Source organism: Chinchilla lanigera, unplaced genomic scaffold (genome assembly GCF_000276665.1).
Source record: "Chinchilla lanigera isolate Chin_1 unplaced genomic scaffold, ChiLan1.0 scaffold00018, whole genome shotgun sequence".
In the NCBI taxonomy this organism is placed as follows: domain Eukaryota; kingdom Metazoa; phylum Chordata; class Mammalia; order Rodentia; family Chinchillidae; genus Chinchilla; species Chinchilla lanigera.
In genome coordinates, this window is record NW_004955419.1 from 19,834,586 (window position 1) to 19,857,228 (window position 22,643).

The 22,643-nt window shown below is 40.1% G+C and overlaps 1 protein-coding gene across 9 annotated transcripts in view; it reads right to left on the bottom strand.

Moving 5' to 3' along the window:
• Znf462 (zinc finger protein 462) overlaps positions 1–22,643 on the bottom strand; it is a 140,758-nt gene that overhangs the window by 104,154 nt on the left and 13,961 nt on the right. The gene's annotated exons all lie outside the window — the stretch shown is intronic.

Below are 22,643 nucleotides of genomic sequence, written 5' to 3' on the forward strand. Positions count from 1 at the left end.
TTTTAACTGAATTTAAAAAGAATACTGCCAATGGTGGTGTAGAATATCACCCAAGAAGCAATCATTTCTTAGGTTAAATAGTTTAACCAGATGGTGTTCAGTAACAGCGCAACAGCCTATGATAATCGCATTCCCATGTATTTTCTATTTAACTAGATAGCAAGGAAATGGCCTAGACCAACACTGTCAGATATAAAAATAATGCAAGCCACATATGTAATATGAAATTTTCTAGCAGCCATAAAGAGGTATAACTGTCAATAATATAGTCTACTTAGCCTAATATGTCAAAAATATTACTTCAACAATCAACATGAAAATGTATAAGATATTTTACATTCTTTTACTCTTTATAGTAAGTTTCTAAATTCAATATTTTTAGATTTATAGCAACATACTTATTCAGAGCAGGCACATGTAGGTAGGTGCTGAAGCACCACATTTGACTGAAGGCTACTTGAAGTAGCCAGCAGACCTGGATAACCTTGAAGACCCTTCAAACAAAGTACTTATTCAATGGTTTTCACTGGTGTTCACCTTCACATAGCCACCTAAGGCAGCTGAACATCTAGAATGAGAGATTTAAAATTTCTATCTAATTATATCTGGCGGTGTATTTACAGTCCTATAACATTCTTACATTTTCTTTAAGATAAAGCCCTGAGTTGGGGATCGCTCCTGTTCAGAAGAGAAAGTCTACATATTATTTCATGGATGATTGAGCTAAAGTCTTTATAGCTTCTCTAAGAAACAATAGAGATACAAAGGTCTTTCTCAAAGTACAAGTCTCAACTACTCAGTATTATCAAACTGGTCATTTTCAGAATACAACAACCCCAACTGAGCCAACCCAAGCTCATCCAGCTTTTATCTAATTAGGGCTGGGTTGCACTTGGCACTTGATCTGCAGAACAATACCCAGCATGGCAGTCCGAAACATGAACTTGGCTTCCACCTGTTTGTCTGATCTTGGTAGGCCCTCAACTTCTCTATGTTCTCACGCGCCTCCACACACACACACAAATACAGCCTACTAAAAATGGTGAAAATGGTACCATTTCAGAGGATTATAGTAAGGAATAAATGAGGTAATACATGAAAACTATTTTGGTACAGTCTCACCAATAATTCCCAGCCTCTATCTTCATGGGCTTTCTTAGTTCTCCAGATGTTTCTCAGTAATCTCAGAGAGATTTGTAGGCAGCACTGCACCATGGAAAGGACAACTGGCTTGCCTTTGCATCTGTGTCTTGACACCAAACACATCCACAATCATGTGCAAGTCATTCAACCTGTCAGAGCCTCTGCTTTCTCTTATGCTAAATAGGAGTAGCATGGCTCATATGCTAAATAGGAATAAAAATAAAATTGAATCCAATGCACAACAATATGGTGAAGGTTAAAACACAAATGTAGCAGGTAATCTAGCCCACAGAAAGTACTTTCTGCCCCCTTTTGTATACCATTAGCATTCCCCTTTCCTGTGAAAGCCTGTTGCTTTGAAGAGTTAGTTTGGAAATGAGCTGAGGTGCAAGAGTTGGACCAGGCACACTGGAGGGAAGTAAAGGCATAGGAAACAATCACGACAGTACTATTTACTATTTTGGGAGATGTTCTTTATCTTACCAAATCATTACCATCTCCTCAATCATCATTCAATCCACTCCTCCATGAGACTTAGCAAGCCATCTCAACTAAGCTCCAAGGACTATTCCATGAAGACCATGGTGACTTCCTTCCATGATGATACATCCTCACAAGATTAGAGGATGTCCCCTGAATATCCTCAACTTCCTTTAAAAGCCTACAAAGCATTTGTCATTTGTGAATGAGTCATCCCTGGTGTACTGGAAAGGGCTGGTCAGTAGACAAGGTTCAGGTCTTTGTCCTGGCATTCAACCAGCTATGACTTTGGGGAAGTCACTTAACATCTGTGGGTCACAGAGAGTGCTTCTGCTTCAAGGGGTTTTTGTTGAGAATTAATCTATATAATGTACACTGAAATCCATTTGTTTAAGTATAAAGAACTCTGCAAATCAAAGTTTGGATTTATCTAATTCTGATTTTCATACTTTTATGCTTCAGTAGTATATTTTAGAAATTTGCTCAGAAATATAGACAGAAACTCTTGCTTCATGTCAGCTGTGTCATCTCCCCTGTTTCTCTCAGTTCCAAGTCAGTAACTAGATATTGGGCCTCTGAATTCGAGAGTAGGACTAGAATGAGGCAAAGGAGAGAAGCCTGGGGCCAGAGTGACTCATGGTTGTGGAATTCATTAATGGTAGGAAGTTCTCTGCATTTCTCCTCTAAATCAAGTCTCTGGGTTAGCAAGGTACAGGTATGAAGGAAGCAGGTTTACTTCTCTGTGGACAAAATTTATTTATATATACATGCATATGTGTGTGTGCCTCTAGATATGAAGCCAAACATCTAAGCAAATCATTCTTCTGGTAGGTTGTATGAAACAACTTTGACTTGATGTTTTTGAAAAAAGATGTATTTCATAAAGTGTGATACTTTTCCCAGTTGTCTTTTCTCCACTGTCTGTAAGTTTGGCAAATAAAAACTCACAAATCCTTAGAAATGATTAAAATTTTTAAGGAAAAAAAAAAGTGAAAAGAAAGAATTCTTTAAAAATTCATTGAAGTTCTCCAACACGGTGAGATATTCAGGTTGTATATAGTGTCATTGAGTGGGAACATGCAGATTATATAAGAACCTTTAATGATGTCTAAACTTTAAAAAAAAAAAAAAAAGATGGGCAAAAACCTAAAGCTAAGAAAGCTTGTATTACATGCTCATGTAGAGAGCTACCTAATCTTCTGTCAGAGTGCACTTTTGTTAAATGGATGCCAGGATTGCTACGGAACAAGTGGAAAAGACTTCACAGGGAACATTCCAAATACCTTGTGCTTGGATTTCTTTTTTCACACAGCTGTAGCTATTAAAACTCTATTAAACCAGCTGCTAATAATTTTCAAATGGTCCATTAGTTCTACCAATGACCTTGGGCCACCACCAATTTCAAACTTTGTCTTCATGTCTTAATCAACTTCTAATGAAATGCCCTCTCCTCTCAATAGAGAAATACATTTTGAAGAAAGACTGTTGATTGCATAGGTTCTTTGACATTAAGGAAGTTGTATAATGTGGGATTGAACCTAAAACTCCCAATCTTCCTGAAAGGAAAATGACCCCCCAGAGATTTCTATCTGTAAAGCAAGGTGAAAACTGAATTTTTTGGTTTGTTTGTTTCTGTTTTTTTTTGTTGTTGTTGTTTAATAGAAGAGAATGCATGAATGGGCCTCTCAGGACTCTGGAAAACTCTGTTGAATGTGCTTGATCAACAACGGGAATTTAGCCAGAGGAAAGAAAATGCCAGGGAAATATACTAAGCTACTTCAGATGAATCTGAGAAAACACCACCTTTCCTATAATCAAGGGTGTGGAGAGGGGAAGAAGTTGCAAATATGATTTCACTTTCAGATGTGATTTATTAACGGGACTGAGGATGACTCCAGGAGAAATCAACACCACAAAAACAAGAGTGCCAAAGACTAAAAGGAATGTCCTTTTCTTAGGCTTGGAACTGAAAATATCTTTCTCTCTCGTGACCATCTTAACTTCAAAAGCAGAAGCAAGGAATGTCAATCCGTATGGAGCTCCTCTGGCTACTTCACTATGTTTCCATTCTTTCCACAGAGAAGGGAAAGATAGCCCATTGTGTGTGTCCGCCAACAGAAATGGGAAAAAAAAAAAAATCACTTGTTTTTAAACTTTTAGAGGACACTGATAACTCAGGGGGGAAAAGAAAACAGAGATGAACAAGGATTATTTTGTAATTTTAAAAGAAGATTTTAAAACTCAAGAAAGTCTGAGAATTCAAGAAATGTTCAGAATTTCCAGTGATAAAAAAGCCTGGGTCTCATAGTTTTTATACTAGGGAAATACATTTTTCCATTTTTGCTTTTTTTTTTTTCAGAATGTTTGTTCCAGGAAGGACTCCTCTTCAATACTGTGCCTATACTAAGCAATCTCTCATTTCCTAGAAATTAATCATCTCATCTTTTTCAGCTGCATCTGTTTTCTTCTGTTCCATCTTTGACTTTTTTACTAATTCTCACCAAATTGGCTAAAAAAACTTGATTTCCTGTATGAACCACATTCTTTGGGTAGGGGCAAAAGCATGCTTCATTCTTTACTCAACCACAAGGGTACAGAGGAAACCATCAGATTTTAAGGATGCCATTTAGTCTTCAAGAATCAAAGTGAGAAAGTTGCTTGGGTCATCTTTTTGTTCACCACTGCTGGCAAGTTTCCAGGCAAGAGAAAGCAGTAATCTCATGATAATTGAACAACATAGTCCCTTAGGCACTCCCTACCATGCAAAATATTGTTGCAGCTCACAGCATGATGCAAGTGACATGAGCTTTAGGGCAGAGGACAAAGGCAAGGAATGACTTCTAGAATTCCTTATCAAAGTACATGCCCTCTGACCGAGCCACATTTGGCTAACTTAAAACATTCACCCATGCTGTGAAGGTAAGCTTAAGCGCAACTGTGAGTGAGAGTAAGTTTCAAAGATTTCTCCTCATAAATGGAGTTAAGCCCAGATTCATGGAACAAAGACAAGGGTCGTGGTTGTGGAAATTGAGAAGAAACTGCAGAGAGATAGGTATGATATTTTTGAATCACTTCATGTGCTAACCTTGTATATACCTCAAAAAAGACTAGAGAGAGAGATATGACAGAATTTTTCTGAGGATGATGGGAAACTCCAAACCAAGAAACTAATCACCAAAGTTCCTGGAAGAGAGATTTCAGGTGTTGCTGGGTTTATCACTGGAATTTCTGAGGTTCACATACCTAAATGCTGCTAATACCAGTTTTGAAGAGTGAGGTCATACATAGTCAACTCAAAGCCAAGAAAGTCTGGTAGGATTTTATTACCATGACAGCTAAACTGTCACCAGATTTTATAAACATTTAGGCAGAATATCATCCAAAGATGGATGGAATCACCAATGGAGAAAAAATTCTCATCTGGAATCCTGTGGGCACATTACAGTAGTGATAGATCAAAATTAAGATCAACAGGAATCAAACTCTAGTCAAGACCATGAAACACTCAAAGAAATGGTCATCCCTTTTTTATTTTATCTTATTTATCTATTTTTTTGGTTGTTGAGATGGGGTCTCACTATGTAGTCCAGACAAGCCTTGAACTCACTGTGTAGCCTAGGCTGGCCTCGAACTAGGGGCAATCCTCCTGCCTCGGCCTAAGGAGTGCTGGGATTACAGGTGTACACCACCACACCCGGGCATGCCCTTTATTTTGGCCTGAATATACATATATATCAATATGGCTTGAAACTTCTTAAGGTAACGATCTGTATCCTAATCGCCTGGTATTGCCATGTCTGAAAGAATGAAAGACTGAAAGATGTCTAAGTAGTTATATTAAGGAGTGTTATCTTTAGCAACTAGAGATAGCACAGAAAGTAAGAAAATGCACCATCTAGGTATGGTAACAGGTTACACCTGCTTATGACTGCAAATGTAAATACTATATTATGAGCTTTGGGAAAACAGAGTCTATGTCTTTCATTTTTGTATAGCCAGCGTTTAGCACAAAGCCTGAAAAGTGACCAAATACTCAATAAATGTTTGGAGGAATTGGATGTGTCACTGGGCACTTAGAGCACTTGCCTGCATGCACAAAGCCCTGGTTTCAATCCCCATCATCACTGGAATGAATGAATGAATGAATGAATGAATGAATGAAAGAAAGACAAGCCTGGTGTCCACATTCAATAACAGGGAAACAGGTTGCCTTGTTTTAAAAAGCAAGAGTCAGAGTAGGGCAAGACTGTATAAACACCAACGGCAGCCACAAATCAAAGAGGAGACCAGGGGGATGCACAGTCTGACAAAGAGAGTTCTCCAGCTCTGCTCCCTTTTAACCAGACTCCCCTGTACAAACACCACAGCCCATCGCTGGCATTACTTTCAAAACCAAAAGACAGCAGCAGCGAGAGAGCAACAACCTGAGCTCGTTAATGATCACAACCCTCTGAGCTACCAGAGCACAGGGGAGGAAAGAGACAGGAAAGTTTTACAAGATAAGTGGGGAGGTAGCAATTTCTGAAGCCTCCCTTTTAAAAGGGGTGGGGAGGCAGGGTGTGTACACTGGGAGTGGATATACTGACTTCCACCTAGGTGCCCCATTAGGCCAATATGTTACAAAACCAGGTGTGTGCAATTTGCTTATTAAAGTTCTCACCCTGGGGCAACTGACAACACTCATCAGTCCTTGAAGACATGTGCTATGACCCCAAGGCAAGTTAAGGCATATCTAGAATATTTTAAACTAGAAAGAGAATCTTTTTGTTAAAGTGAAAGAGCATCGTTCTGCTGAAACAACTGACTGCAAGGAAAAGGGATGAAGAATGGTTTATTCTTGGTTTTGTGTAGAAATTATCTTTCCAAACAAAGTCTCCAGGTTAGATTGAGGTTCTAGAAGAAACAAGGAGAACATTTTTATTGATGATTCTACAAGCGGTGGCACTATCAGAAAGAAATGTTTTATCAGAGGGCAAAAGCTGCAAGGTGGCCTAGCTGGCCTACTTCCTATAAGAGGACTAAGAGCCAACACTCTTGGGAACACTGAGATCCCTTAGGAATCTACATAATCCTTCCTTCTCATTGGTTAATATGGTGGGGAGAGTGATAGGCGTGAAGCAGCCAGTGGAAACAGAGAGCGGTGGAACTGCCTAAGGAAAGTGATCTGATGTTGAAGATTAAAACAGAAGAGCCTCAATTCTGTTTTCCAGAACAGCCAAAGGGACAAATGGAAGCACCTGCATGGGAAATGGCAGACAGTAGTCTCTTCTACGCTGTTAACAATAGCACTCATGTCAAATTAGACATGAACAGATTGTTCTGCCTGGGAGACACAGCTCCCTCCCTGCTAAACACTAACCCTATTCAAGGCAAAGTACTATTAGTTCATATATAAGAGGATAGAGGATAAGCATGACAGAGGTCTGGTGGTAGGTGTTTCAAATCCTGGAAGATAAATAAAGTCCACATTTGCAAAACAACTACCGTGTACCTAGCATTGCGCAAGACGGCCACAAATTCACAGCACTCTTTAGATTACCCAACACGTTTACTTCCAACATATGTCTTCACTACAGCAACTTTTTGGAATTATACTAGCACCATGTGAGGGTCATGTTAAATGAAAAACAAAAGACCAAAGATTTTTTTCTAAACTTCCTATGTTAAGGATAACTCCAAAAGTCCTCCTCACTCACATCTGCATTATTCTAACCACATGAAATCTATAGATTCTAATACACTGCAGGGTAATCATACTGCCTGTGAATTTCTTGAGAAACAGTTCATTTCTCACTAAGTAAAGAAAATAAAGTAAGGGGGGAAAATGTACAATATGAACTTGGCTTTGTTCCTCAAGATCTAGAGGGTTTTTGTGCCACCTAACAAGTTAGTCACCTTGGGCAATTCCCTTAAATGCTCTTGGCTTCAATTTCTCTGGCTATAAAAGGAAATTAAATAATCTCCAAGGTTTCTTCCAGTTTGAAAACTGTAGTAAGAAATGCCTTAGAATACTGACGATCGTGGCTCCGTTTCTAGTGCGGCTCTGTGTTATTCTGGACCGCTGTGAGCACTCTGAACCTTTCCTATTTCCACCTACAGAGGAGGAAGATTCAGCAGACAGTGTGAGGTTCTTTAAAGGATGTAGGCAGTGAAAGGTAAACTGTGAACAACATGAAAGAAGATGGTGGTGAGAAACAGGGCAATGAGGGATCCTCAGCCACAAAACACAAGGAGCTCTTCAGGCTAGCGGATAAAACCCAGGATGAAACCTATCATTGGTTCAAACTGCAACTTAACATAGTTACCCTGGGTAACTCACCCGGACAAGCTGTTTCAAATGAGAGTCTCTCCCTCCCAAGCAGATACTCCCTTCTTTGTTTTAAAACACTTGGAAATAGGATGTCTTCATGAACGCCAAGTGAGAAAGTATTTTGGTACAGAGTAAATCTATGATTTTTAAATCACATAATTGTAAGGGACAGCAAGTATGGGGAAGTGCCACTGCCTGTCATTTACCCTCTCCCGCCTACTGCAGCCTTTTCGGCTTGAACTCCTCACTGTCTTCCAACAAGCCCAGACAAGGCACAGAATTCTCAAAGTGGAGCTCCAGGCAGTCTCCACCAATCAATCAAAATTGGCACAAGAAATAGAAGCTTTCTGCCAACAGGGGTATAGTGGAATAAGCCTGGACCGCCAAGGCAGGAAACTGAGATTCCATTTCAGGCTTCCCTAGCTAACTTCCTAGGTAGTGGACTTTGGACAAGTTACTTAGGCCTTTCCTGAGCTACAGAAAAAGGGTTTGGGTGGAATGATTTCACAGGTCCATATAATGACTGACTTCACATTTATTACAGTAACTCTTCTTTCAGATCCTTCCTCTCTTGCTTTTTGTAGCTGACAGGACTGTGTATTTGGGGATCAAGATCTAAAATGTGCTCACAGTCTATGTCTGGATCCTCAAGGCAGCATCCCAGCATTTTATTTTTAAAACCAGGATCCAGTATCATTGCCAACATGCAGTGGCTTGAATCCTGAGAGCTGGATACCCTTGAGTCATTATCAACTTTTGAAATAGTCAACACATTTACAGAGCGAACAGAAAGATACTTCAAGCTTTAAAATAATTTTGGATTTACATAAACATATTGGAGTCATGAAAAGATAAAGTTAAAGAGTGGTCTAGTGAGGTAACAATCCCAACCACCGTGCTACCCCACCCCCATGCTCAGTCTTACTAAATCAGTAACGCTCAATGCGTCATTATGCAGCTAGCTCCTATCATCCTAAGGCAAATAAACCCACTTCTTGGGTAGGAGTTACTCTCCGTTATTATTTCATAAAATAACAAACTAGTCAAGTTTGTTATCTTATTCAAAATAAGCACCATGTACTTTTTTAGGCTACTTTGCGCATACTTTACCTTTTCCTGGGGAAAACAAAAGCCTCCTCCGTCTATCTAGATGAAGAAATATCCAACGTGCAAACAATTATGAGAACATGGCTCTCCCTGGCATCCTCTCCTTCTCTCCAAGTGGTTTATGTGAGGACAGGGGACAGGGGTTGAGGTGAGAACTGGAAGGTATTAGGCATCAGGTGGGCTCCGAAACACCAAGCGGTCCTCAGCACCATGTGCAGGAGCCATTTCAAGCAGTCCCTGCTCTCAAGTTCTGTTGGTAGCATAAGCTCTGCGCCATATGCCTAAGGAGTGACCTAATGCTGATTTCTGCTGGGGCAGCTGGAACGGGACAGGATCATTTGCCACAGTGATCTGAGTCACTGCTCAGCAACATCTCAGGGTTAACAAGATCACATGTTCAGCTGCTACTTAAAGCCTTGGAGGCACTTCAACCTCTTAACTTGGGTAAGCATTAGGAGCCTCGTAGGTAGTGTCCAACTCCTCAAAATAACTTTCAAGAGACTATACTCCCTTCTTGGAGCTTCTCAGCATGCCAAGGACATGACCATGAGTTCTTGGGCCACGATCACTGTTTTCTGTTACTAAAAAATTACTGGCAGTCAGAAAAATGTCCTCAACTTTCTTCTTTCCACTCCATTGTTTCTTCTTTCCTGCTTCTAAGACATTATTCTCATCCCCGTGAGACCTTTAAATTTAGAACAAGATGTCCAGAAAGATCAACTTCTCTTAAAAATATATATTCTTGAGCCATTTTCTTGGTAGCAATGGTAGTTGTTGCAGGGGTAGACAATATGTAAAGAAAACATTTTCCTGCATTTTCTCAGGAAGCCAAAGTATCTGACCTACTGGATTTTGCAGTAGAGTCATCTTCCTTTGTTGAGATTATTGCAAGACATATTCTGAAAAGGTATATTGAACATACTCATTGCTTTGAAGCAGAACCTTCATCTTTCCAAGTTACTTCTTCGCCTTTGGGGCAAGTTACAGAGCTGGTTCAGTCAGTTCATCACACTAACCAGCACAACTACATATCAGGCATGCTATTAGTCCTTAAATCATGTTGATCCTGTAGGCAAGGTCACTCTGATTCACATGTAGGTCAGTTAACAGTTGCCTAATATCACAGGCAACAGCTTTAAACCAAGCCCAGCAAGAAGCCATCCACAGCAAGTCTCTGGTCAGCAAGCTTATCTCCTTATCGTTAATAGAAAGAAAACTTTACTTGAGTGGATGGATCAGCAGCAATTTCTTTGTATTTGGAAATCAATATAATGTTCCTACCAGATCTATCAACGTGAACAAAGTTACAATCAATTTAACTGATGCTGCCTTCCCTGGTAGGAGGGAAGGGGCAAGGGCAGAGGAGGATGGTTGTGGTGAAGCATCGTATGGAACCTGGCACTAAGATGACATTTGCAGAAGTTAAATCACTTAATCTGTAGTTCCCTTAAGGTGCACGCAAGGTACTAAATACCTGGGGAAGACAAAGTGAAAGAAAGTCCATGCCATAGCTCAAATTACTACCAGCTATAAATACCAAGCTCTGACAGTAATTCTTCCATTTCCTACTGCCTGCGAGTTGGACATTCAAGCACAATGGCTACTCCCTCTTCCTTTGCTTAATGATACTTCATTCTCAGTGCCCATAGTTTCTCCGTCTGGCTTCTTACAGTCTAGGCTCCCACCCTAAACTAAGGAATTCCTCTCCTGGGATAGAACCTAAATGTCTTTTTTCAAATAAATCATTTTTTTTCCTCCCAAGGTCTCACAATAGTTTTGAAACTTAACCAGGTTTAGAAGTCACCGCCTCATACTGCCTCATACCACAATTCTATGGTGCTGTTTAAAAGGAGCTGTCGCCCCCCCCACCACACACACAATGTGGTTCCTCAAACATTTTCTTTACGACCGATGAAGAGAGTAGAGCAGCTTCCTTCACTACCACACAAATCCAACAATGAGCCGACTAAAGCCACAGAGTCTTCAGATTCTGAAGCTGTTAAAACAAACACTGTGTGTCTGGTGCAGTGTTGGTTCACCGGCCCCATGACTTGTGTGGGCTCCCCTAGCCATCTGAATGGGCAAGTCATGGCTGCTGATTCCAGGTAAAGTGATAAATAAGTCAAAGGAGCCTCAGACTTAACTCTGGACTCCATCCAAACTTCAGACAAAAAGATTTACTAATCCCTTGTATACCATAGAATTATACAAAAACAAAACTACCTGCCACTAGCCAAATCGAACATAATCCTTTCTAGCAATAATAATTTTACTCAGGGTACTTTAACATCAGACTTGGGTTTGCACACACAATGAATGAACTAACGATGTAGGCCTAGGCACAAGGCATTCTGGGAAAATGCAACTCCTCAGAAATGGATTGGGATAAAACATGAGGATTAAAGTCAGAACCAGCAAACACGACCAAGAAGAGGAAAGTCTTTTCATTTTCCATCTGAACACTATTCTGCCTTTGCTGGGCCTGTATTAATATGGTCTCTGCTTCAGAAAGACTTTGACTTTCCTGCTATTATCCTAGTCTTGCTTTAACACATACTTTATATTAGAATGCGTTCCAGGAAGCATATGGCAATAGAACTAGGTCAACCATTAACCAAATAACAGGAAACTGCTCTGCAGCGCACACCCTTCAAAAGCTTGCTTAATGAGCTGGCTCTTCAGAATATGTCCTTCAGTGAGGTTGGAACTAACAGGATCCATGGGTTTCTTTAATGCTGCAAGGTCACCTAATACCTAGAAGGTTTCTGCACATACTAGACTTTCTACCATCTAAATCATTTCATTGAAATGTCTGAGAACTAAGGTCAAAGGTGAAGAAGCATGTTTCTGAATTCACTTGGCTGTCCTCAAAGAACACTGACTATTATCCCGGCTCTCTGGCTTCATTCTTCCAACTCTGTTAAATTGATACACCATATACTCATCTTTTCTTTCCGCAACATTTTCCTCTATATTCCATGAGGCTTCAATACCACCAATTTACCTTAAGAAATATATGCCATGATCTATTTAGACTTAATAGGTCAACAGTGTTAGCTTAATAGAAAACTACAAATGAATTTCCTCAAGAACGAACCAACAAACTTGATGGTGGAGTATTTCTGAGTTTGAATTTTTCACGTCCAACGGTTGACTCAGTTCTACAGAATCTCATTTTAAATACACTAAAGAATCATCGGGAAAATACTAGTAAACTATATCTTTAAATATTCCTTCTGAAACTACCAACAACCAAATTCACCTTGGCTTCTTTTGCCTAGATGGCTATCTAGATATTCTTACTTCCAAGACGTGTGTAATATGCATTTGTAGAGTCAAATAGTTCTTGTTGATCAAGATCTTACATTAACTTTCATCTTTAATTAGAATCAGGGCCAAATATTCATTCATTAACATTTAAAGCTCTATGTCCAGTGATATTTGGAATAGCAGTTATGACTCAGAAGAAACTAAAGGATACTATATTTTGTTTCAGAAATTCAGAGAACAGATTATTTAAGAGCAATATGACCTTTTAAAAAATGCTATGTTCCTCTGGCTCAACACGTGCTTTTTGTTTGTTTGTTTGTTTTTTCTGGTACCGGGAATCGAACTCACGACCTTACACTTGCCAGGCAGGCGCTATGCCACTGAACTAAATCCTCAGCCCGCACAACACGTGCTTTTTGACTCTGGCATCTATTCTAGGCACTGTGCAAGGCACTGGTGACACAGAAACAAACAAGGTGAACCCTGAGCCTGTCTTTCTATAGCTTCTAGTCTACTGTCATTCAATAACTAACTTGAAATAAACCCGTGGTTGACCTTTCAAGTTCATTTGGCTAAATTTTGATTAATTAAGGTGCTTCTTCTCTGAAAACAGTCATTAAGACTTCATTGAGCACCAAGATAAGGAATGGCACACTGGGGCTAGAGGTCAAAGAAGAGGCTTATGAGATATGAAAGTTGTTAAGTCTTTTTGATTCTGGATTACTACGTATCTCACATCCGCGCTATTCTTGGGAAAATTTAGGTTTTATTTTAAAGGAGTCTGCTTTGTAGCAACAGTCAAAACCAAAAACCAGAACCTCATCTAAGAAATTTAATAAATAATCCATTACAGAATGTTCAAAATAATGCAAACAGAGGTGAAGGTACTTTTCTTCTCTTTTTCCAAATTTTGGAATCATGTTCCACAGACTTTTAAAAGTCACCTCATAATAAAAGTTATTGCTCAGCCCCCAAAGCCAAGAAACAAAATGTTTATCAGTCTCACCCTTGCAAGCTTCCAGGAGTCCCCTAAAGGGGATTTCATGGGAATTTCAAGGGTGTGACTTGAATCTAACTCCTATTCAGATGGTCACTAGCAGTGATCTACCTATCATTTTATAAAAACTTAAGGATGAGAGGGAAGAGAATTAGTATTTTTTATATGCCCACTATATGTCAGTCTGAGCACCAGAGATTTATATTCACAATCTCATTTATTCCCCAGAAAAATCTTACAAAGTAGATTTTTTTTCCCCAGCTAAGGAAATTGGGGATCACCAATTAAATCACTCACTCAAGGTCACTCAGCAGTCACTCACTACGTACTGGCTTTAAGGGCTATGATCTCTCCAGCTCGCACTACAGCCCCCTCTGCCCAGGCAAGGCCTACTGATGCTGGCAGCAAAGGGCTCCCTTGTGTATATGGTCTCCTTAGTATGGAGCACTCAGGGGTTCCTCCCTCATATGTGTGCAAGTGTTCTGAACATAATCTCCAAGACCTGGAAAGATAGATGGGTGAGTGTTTCTCAGAGCGTCCAAACACTGCCGATAGCACAAGGTCAGGCCAGTACCTAAGATACAAGGCAAGATGAACTCCGTGGGTCCTCCTGCTAGTTGCCCTTGTCCTTACTCATCAGCTGGAGCATGCCAAGGCCTGCCTGGAATGACGCAGGAGAGTCACCATGGGTGATCCATACCCCCACCCCCAGCTTGCTAACAAAACAAAAGCTCAGTGCTGAGACAAGCTACTCCCTGAAAACCTGCCAACATTGTTTCGTAGGAATCAAAATTCTTATACTAATTGCATCCATCAACCTCAGAGTTAAATCCAAGAGGTAAAGCTGAGGTCTAAAGGTCAAAGGACTAAGAATCTATAGACCCAATCCACCTTGAAATCCAAGTCTTCACTTTGCCTCCTGGGCAATCCTTTCTAACTCACAATGAAGCCAAAATGCATTTTGATCCGATTGTACTAAAGTTCTGACTATAGACTCATCTAACTAGGAAAATACAGATTGAGTATCATAGTTATGAGAGACCCAACTTGTGCCATGAATAAAAATGTACCCCAACAACCACTTTTTCTATTCTAGCAGCTCCACAAAGCCAACATCGGAAAGACAAGACTGCTGAAATAAAGAGCTACTTAATGTAAACAAACACAAAGTTTTGGGGTTAGATGATGTGGCTAATTTTAGATGAGTGTTTTCCACTTGATGCAATGGAGCCTGGACTTCTCACTGGCTTCACGAAAACATTTGCAGCTACCTTTAACCAAATCTACCTCCAAGTTTTCTCACCTAGAGAAAACAAGTGGTGAGGTAGCTGAAAGAAGGAATTCATTTCTACACCATGAGGTCCTCATAGATAAACTGCCCAGTTTGCTCCAGCTGCTGGGCTGCTGGGGCCCTCACTGCACATGGGCTGCTGCTGAGGAGATGTCAGCATTTAGGGACATGATGCTCAAGCTCTGCAGCTTCCATCGGTCAGTCAGCATGTAGGCAAGCACTCACTCAAGAGAGGCTGTGAAAATCCTCCTGAGCAGGCCTCTTGGTGATTATAGGCAACTGTTAGTCCCATTCCTAGGGAAGCTCTGGAATACTCCAGGCCTTGAAAACATACAGAACAATCATAAGATATTAGCAATGAGTTCAACTGATAAAGAATCCATTGTTCCAAGAGTGAGTTAGTTGCTCTCTCTCTCTTTCTCTCTAACACAACTGAATGTCCAGCCAAGTGTGCTCGGGAACTTCTTCTCCTCTCATGCCAATGAGAAGGCTGGGTTTCAGCCTAGTGGCTTAATGTACTGCTCATCAGCTTTCAAGTTTCACAAGGAAAAACAATCTACCCCTCACATTGTAGCAGCTTTCTTTTCTGGAGAACTAGACAGTGCTGATGGCTCTCGCCAGTTACATAGCAATTATGTAATTGCTAAGCTTCTGCAGAATCACAGGAACCATTCTGCAGCCTTCTTACTGACTACAGCTGCAGCACAATGTTCCAAGATGATTGCAGCCTTTGAATGGATGGCTGGTCTCAAAGCTGAGCACAAAGGGACATACAATGGGATTCCATCTCAAGCACAAAGATGTTCCTGCCTAATGAAGCCCTTTCTCCTCCTCCCAGTCTGTGCAGCAAACCCTTCCCTCTGCCCGCCCTACATATGTGTGGAATGTGGTTTACTGTTTATGTGACAGGTTCCAGGAGAGGCAGAAAATCAGCTGAAGGTTTGCCATGGACCATGCACGAGGTAATCATTGAACACATAATATGAAAGCTCCAAAAGAGGACAAGAAGCAAGGGGGGTGGAAAGCATCTCTCTAGGCTTCCTGCACTGGCATGAAATGACTGCTTCCCTTCCTTCTGCCAGCTCCAATCCTTCATGTTGACATTACACATCCTGTGCTGTAGATCCACCCCCATGCTGCCGCTTGCCCAGCTGAATTATCTCCTGCGTCACAGCGGTGGTAACAGAACTGCTGGCTCGGCGGACCTGAAAGCACCATTTCAATGCTTAATGCATTTAGCAACTGGACACATTACCAGTGTGTCAGGGCTGGTCTATGGCCCTCTCAGCAGCCATGCAATACTTGACCTAACCTTCTGCTAACCAGATGGTCTGTTTGCCTCTTGGGACCAAACCATTAAACTTTACTTTATTAAATTCTACCCAAATGTGGGGACAGTTTACAGCAGCGTGTCTGGTTCATCTCCAACAGGGTTGCTAAGATGAAAATGACCTAAAAATAACTGGAAACTCTACTTCACACCAACAGAGAACAAGATATTTTGGAGTAAATATTTAAATGATCTGCCAGATTACGAACCACAGCAGCACTGACTACATGGTTAGCAAATTATATTGTAAACACATACACACACCAAAAAAAGGCAGAAATGAATGCATCTAAACAAGAATCCACTAACCACAGCCTAAACCACAGTTCACCATGCCCTTGCCTCCAGGCTATTTTAATGTGGCTAAGGATACTATCTCCATCATAATCACTTCAATTACCAAAACAAAGAGCCTAACACAACTCTGATAGATTCCCACATCCCCTGGCTTTGACCACCTAGGCACACAACAGGTGTGCCTAGTATTCAAAAGGTGCTCAATGAATGTTTGATGAATGAAGAGATGAACGGTCACGTATTTCTTATAAAACGCATCTAGGACAATGAAGATACTAAACTCTTCCCAATTTTATCATCACCCCACAGTTGCTAACAAGGCATGCAAAACCAGCCTCTGACGAATGGCAAAGAGCAAGTCACCTGCACCCAGAAGCACTGGGAGGTCATTAATTCATCATTGCAAATGAACTTCAGAGGTGGCCACTTATTGGGCACCTGGCAGGATGCTGGGTGCTTTACATACATTATACCTCTTAACTTTCACCAGAGAAAATTCTAATCTCAAAATAGGAACCCAGGAAAGCAGAAGCAATGAAGAGTTTGACCCAGGTTCATAGAGGTAGAAAGTAAGTTGTAGATAAGAGTGTGACTTTTTCAACTCTGGCTCCAAAGCCGACCATTTTTCTTAGTCACAGGTAAGCAGCAATCCTAAAACAAGGAAAGAATTCTCCATCCAAAGGTGACATCTCTCTAACCTACAGCACCAAGGAAAGTGGAAAACCTTTCTTTCCACTCTTACTCTTTTAGATATCTTAGGTACTCAGGATTTCCGTTCCTACTCTTTCATTCGGTATTTCTTATTGTACTGAGGGCATTTGGTATTATAATAATTACTACCACACCTGTGACTACATCTCCTTTAGTTTTAGGATTCCCCACCCTTGAGACTAAAAATTTCTCATATGCACTCCCAGAGACCTGAACACCAGTAAATTTGTGCAGGTCACTTTTTCTTTCAAACAGCAATGGGCACAACTTTAAGAAGGTGACTATAAGGCATGTGTGTGTGTGTGTGTATATATATATATATATATATATATATATATATAAACTTAAAAAATAACATTTCATTGACCATTTTCTCACTGGAAATTTCCAGAATGTTAAAAGAAAAAGAAAAACTTCACAGCTGATTCACTCTGAAAGGTAAGACATTTGCTTTGAAAGGCCAAAAATCGCTATGCAATTTTCGCAAAGAACCACTTAGATGTTCCTCATCTTCGTTACCAACGTTCTTACCACCACCACACTGTCACCAGTGAGGCCACCAATAAATGTCCTCTGGTCAAAGCAAATAAGGTAAGTCCTGTTAGGCCTTACCATCCCACATTTTTCACATTTTGAAATATCATCATTACAACACTCTAAAATTAGCCTCCTTACCCCTGAGATCTCTAAGTATTTGCTATTACAGTACATTAGTAAGACCAAGTAGACATGGACTGTTAAAACAAACATTTGCACAGAGAAAACCAAAACATCTCTAAGCTAGCTTCCAGGACAGTGCTCAAAATGCCTCACAGATACCTTAGATGAGCGAAGAAATAAAGAGGCATCGAACACTTATAGGACACAGCACAGTCAGGATTTTTCTTGCAGAAAAGTAGTTTTCTTAACCAAACACTAGAAACAGCAATAACATCTTTCTTCTAGAAAGCTCAAAGAACTTCACATTTATTAAAAATTGTTCTCCTACGACACTCCAGGAAATATTGCTTCAAGGTATAGATAGGAAAGGTGGTTACCACGTAGATGTACTTTTCTAAGAGGAAATGGCACCACTTCCGGATAGTTTAAAATTCCTATGGAATACTGCCGAGCTCCCACAATCAAACAGACCAGCAGCTCCTGATATAGCAATGGCTACTTGTGATGTGCTTCAGCACAAAGATTGTTCTTCAGTAAAGGCAGAAACTTAAATGGATAGGATTGAAATAAAAAAGAACGAGTTCAAGGCCAAGGACAGTATAATACATATAGCACAACTCAGAAAGTTTCTTTCCTCAGTTTCTCTACAATGAGGAAGAAATTTATCATTCTAAGTGCCAAGATATAAGCCAGAACCCTTATCCACACAATACTTTTTAATCTTTATGTCTGATCTACAGAGTCACAGTACATCATTCCCACTTTATTGGGCAGAAAATCACGGGGACAGAGAGGTCAAGTGACTTACTCAAGGTCACACAGCCAGGAAAGGAGAGAGAGAAATTTCAACCTCTTATGAAGTCCCATATGCTCTGCTCATGATACATCACTTTCTTAATGGAGACCCCTGCACAGAGAAGTGCCTTGTCACTGGCAATTGTAAGATGACTGCTGAGTAGAAATCTGCACTCCCGATGTTTCAACAAAAACTTAAGTGCCCAGGGAGAATCCAGCTCTTCTTTACTTACGTGTACATAAAGACAGATACGTACATAGAAATACATACATACACATGGAAATATATCTATTTCTATAGCAGAGATGTAATACAGTTCCTACATATTTCTCAGACAGATCGCTGTACTGAAGTTCAACTATCATGTGCAAATTTTAGGTGCATTATTTTCCCATATAATTGTGCATCCAAAAGGGAAGGCTGCCAGAGGACAATCAGGCCGGGTGATTCAGTGTCACAGTGACATAGCCTCTTCTGATACAGGTAGTTGTTTGTGTTTCCTAGAAATCATTGCCTCCGTTTGGGAGATTAAAAAGTAAACAGCATCCCTGGCAAGGAAATATTCTCTTTATGCTAGAATACACTGACAGAAAATTTCATAAATTTAGGGGATAAGAGGGGGCAATATAAAATTTTCATTTTATGGTTCCTCGGATCTTAATGATCCTGTTGGTAAGGCATTATCTTAAACACAAATGATTTTTTTTTTAAGAGCATGCCTTAATAAAGTAAAAGATCTAGTCAAATGAATCACATTAAAACTTCTGAACAGATTCCTGTGCTGAGGGAAAAAGCAATGTAGTCAGTTTTGGATTTTTATGCTTTCTTATCTGCTAATGGGCTAATGCTTTTCAGTCATATTTGATGCCTAACAATTTAAGAATCTAGTTTTATGTAAAAAGCAACATGAGTTATATAGTGTGTGCCTGGTCATGGACCAAATAATATTGCCACAGACCATTCTAAAATGAGGGAAAAACCATAAGAAGGTGGTAGGAGGGGAAGAAGGAGCAGGCAGGAACACCTTGGCTATCAGATATTCACTATTCAAAGCTGTGTCAAACAAATCACTAACACCTACCTGTGCTGGGGTCATTTTTGATAATTGTAGTTGATGTCTAGAAGTAGGGTTATGAATATAATTATCATGAAGCAGCAATTGGGCAATCACAACCTAATTAAGCCCACTGACTAGATTATCTTGTTTCCTCCTAATAATCACATAACGTTTAACACTTGCTAATTTCAGGACCTATGGGTGATGTTCATTCATTAACAAGCTACAACCACTGGTCAGAAAAAATAACGGGTGAGGTACTCTGACACACTGAGTCAACCATAGGATAGGATGACATAAATTTTAGGCTTAGCTGACATCTGTTTCTGAACACTTTCACTTTTCAGCCACCCCTCCAAATTACTAAGTAGAGGTACAGCCACGGGAGAAGATGGAATGACAAAGAGAACTTTCCCTCACAAGAGAAAGGGTGCAATTCTGTTTTCTTAAATGTATACTACTTTATGTGATCTACACAGTGTGCTTGTTTACGATGACCATGGAAACTATCTTTGAAAATGTGACTTTCTTCTCTTTTCAAGATAATGGACGATTCTTTTGCCAGGCACGCATACATAAACTATACATTTCCTTCCTTGGGACATGTCCCAAGGCTCCTTTAGTGCCTCTCACATTGAGTATGCTTTCAAATTCAATGTCCTACACGACCCACAAAGAATGTTGACCCAATTTACCTCAACTGTGCAAAACAGCTCTTTAAGATGGCCTAGGCAAGTTTCTCCTTTAAAAATTAAGAGAAAAAGTGAAGAAACAAGTTGAAGATTGGTCTTTGAGACAGACTAGGGTGAGGGATATTCTAGAAGGCCAGGCATTACTGAAGAGGGTCCTAGTGTATGGTACGTTTGCCTGAATACAGTCCCTAATTCCTGTAAGAATTAGAAGCTCTTCCCAAAGAATCACATGCTTTTACACTCTTCAGCTACATAGTTATTTTTGTCTGAGGCTTTTTCCCATTAAAGTTCTTAATCTAAGAAAACAGTGGGCAGTACTGGAGAAGTGGAAATGAGTAAAGTATGTCATATGCATGTATAAATATGCCCCCCAAATCCACTACTCTGTATAACTAACAGACACTAATAAAAGAAAGAGAAAACAGAATGGTTTTGGAGCCCATGGGTATAGTTTGGTGATAAAGTGCATACCTAACATAAGAAGCCCTAGGTTTGATTCCCAGCACCACAAAAACAGAAAAAAGAGAGAAGAGAAAAACTAAAGACAACTAAAGAAGAAAACATTGATAAGTTTTATAAAGGATGATATGAAAGATGAGTCTGTGGTCTCCTCTAGGGTATTATAAACAGGTCACACAGGGCTGAAGATGTGGCTCAGTGATAGAGCACTTACTTAGCATGTGTGAGTCCCTGAGTTCAATCCCAAAATAAAACAAAACAAAACTCAGGGTATACTTTTATGCTCCTACAAGAGTTTTGGCTATGGGTTTGGCTGGGGACCATAGATCAACTGAACAGACGCAGAGCACAGTGAAGTTTTAGAGCTGAAGTGTGCTTAGCGATTAAGGCCCAACTGCATGTCATACAGAAAAGCTACTGTCCTGGATATCGTTGAGGTATTCAGACCTGTTCTGTCTCCCTCAGTACAGTAGCTCATTACTTGATTAAGGGCATTTATGATCATCTGTGAACACCTGCTTCCTTACTGTACTTTAATGTTTCAGGGAAAAGCAGGTAAGACCAAACCATTCCTCATGTCTCCCTGATCTAAATAGAGCACATGGTGATCACTAGGGCAGGGAGTAATAGCACCCACACTTTTAAGAGCATCTGCTCCATGTTCTAGAAATGACCATTAGATGATAGAGCTAATTTTCAAAGGACTGTGCAGTTTTTCAAAAGGCTTTTCGGGCTTACAGTAAACAAAGTTAACATAGAACACTGTGACTTTTAAGAGGGACCCTAAGAAACATAAACGGAAGACACTTTTTCTACCTGGGGGAAAAAAAAGCCACAGCATCTTTCTGCCATAACAGGTAAGTGTTCTTTCTCAAAGTCCGTGTGTACAAGTACTTAACAAGCTTGATACAGTTTAAAAATATTTATTCTCTAAAGTGCCCCCCTACATGGTCTATTTTATTCCTCCCATCATCTCCTTTATAAGCCAGAACAAAAAGAAGATACTGTTCAGTTAAACACACTTTGTCAAGCTATTGCGCTAAGTTATAGCTCTCATACCAACCAATGTATTGTAATTAATTTTCCATTATGTGCAGATTTCCTGCCAGAACACCAAGGATATACTCCTGGCAACTGGAGGAGATAAAGCATGAGGAACACAAGCTATTAGCGTACTAAGTAATAACCAAGACCAAGCCTCACCAGTCAAGAACCAGACCTTTCATATGAATCTTGGCTCCCTACCTTGTAGTCCCATGACCTTAGGTAAATCACTTTACCTCCCGAACTCTTTGGTTTCCTCTACCATATTCTTTCCTCCTACCTAATTCTTGTTTTCCCATGAATAATAGTCCCTAGTTCATGTTAAATGTTAAACAAATGTTACTTAGAATTAATATTAGCTGTCAGTCAGTCCAAGAGGGAAAGCAGCAGTTTTTGAAACACTGTACGATACTACTATTGTACTCAAAATGGCAAAATTTCTTGATCAAGTGACCACATTTGTTCTCTTTTCCCTTTTAACCAACATTAGGACAGACAACACTGAATTCTGAGCAGAAAGGGGAGAAGTTTTGCAGCTGAACTCTGACCTTCAAATGAAAATGGTCTCCACACAGATCCTCCTCCCTGTTAACATTGTCAAATCCTAATTAACAGTCTTCAGGAAGGCTACTTAAGATTGAAAGTATCAAAGAGAAAAGCCTGGGTGGTAACTGCTTGTTATGTTGAAATCTTTACACGATGTTTTTTTTGCTTGTTTGTTTTTTTGTCTTTTTGAGACAAGGTTTCACAGGCTGGCCTTGAACTCACTTTGTAGCCCAGGCTGGCCGGGAACTAGCAGAGATCTTCCAGTCTCAGCCTCCCAAGTGCTGGGATTATAGGTGTGCACCACCATGCCCCACCTGTAACTGGTTTCTGTCTTTGGCCATCTTTAATCTGTAATCCAGTATGCAAATTTTACCCCAAAGATTTTACCCCTACATTAGGTCCTTTACAATCTGGGTAAAATGAACAGTGCTCAACTGCTGACTAACTTGTTCA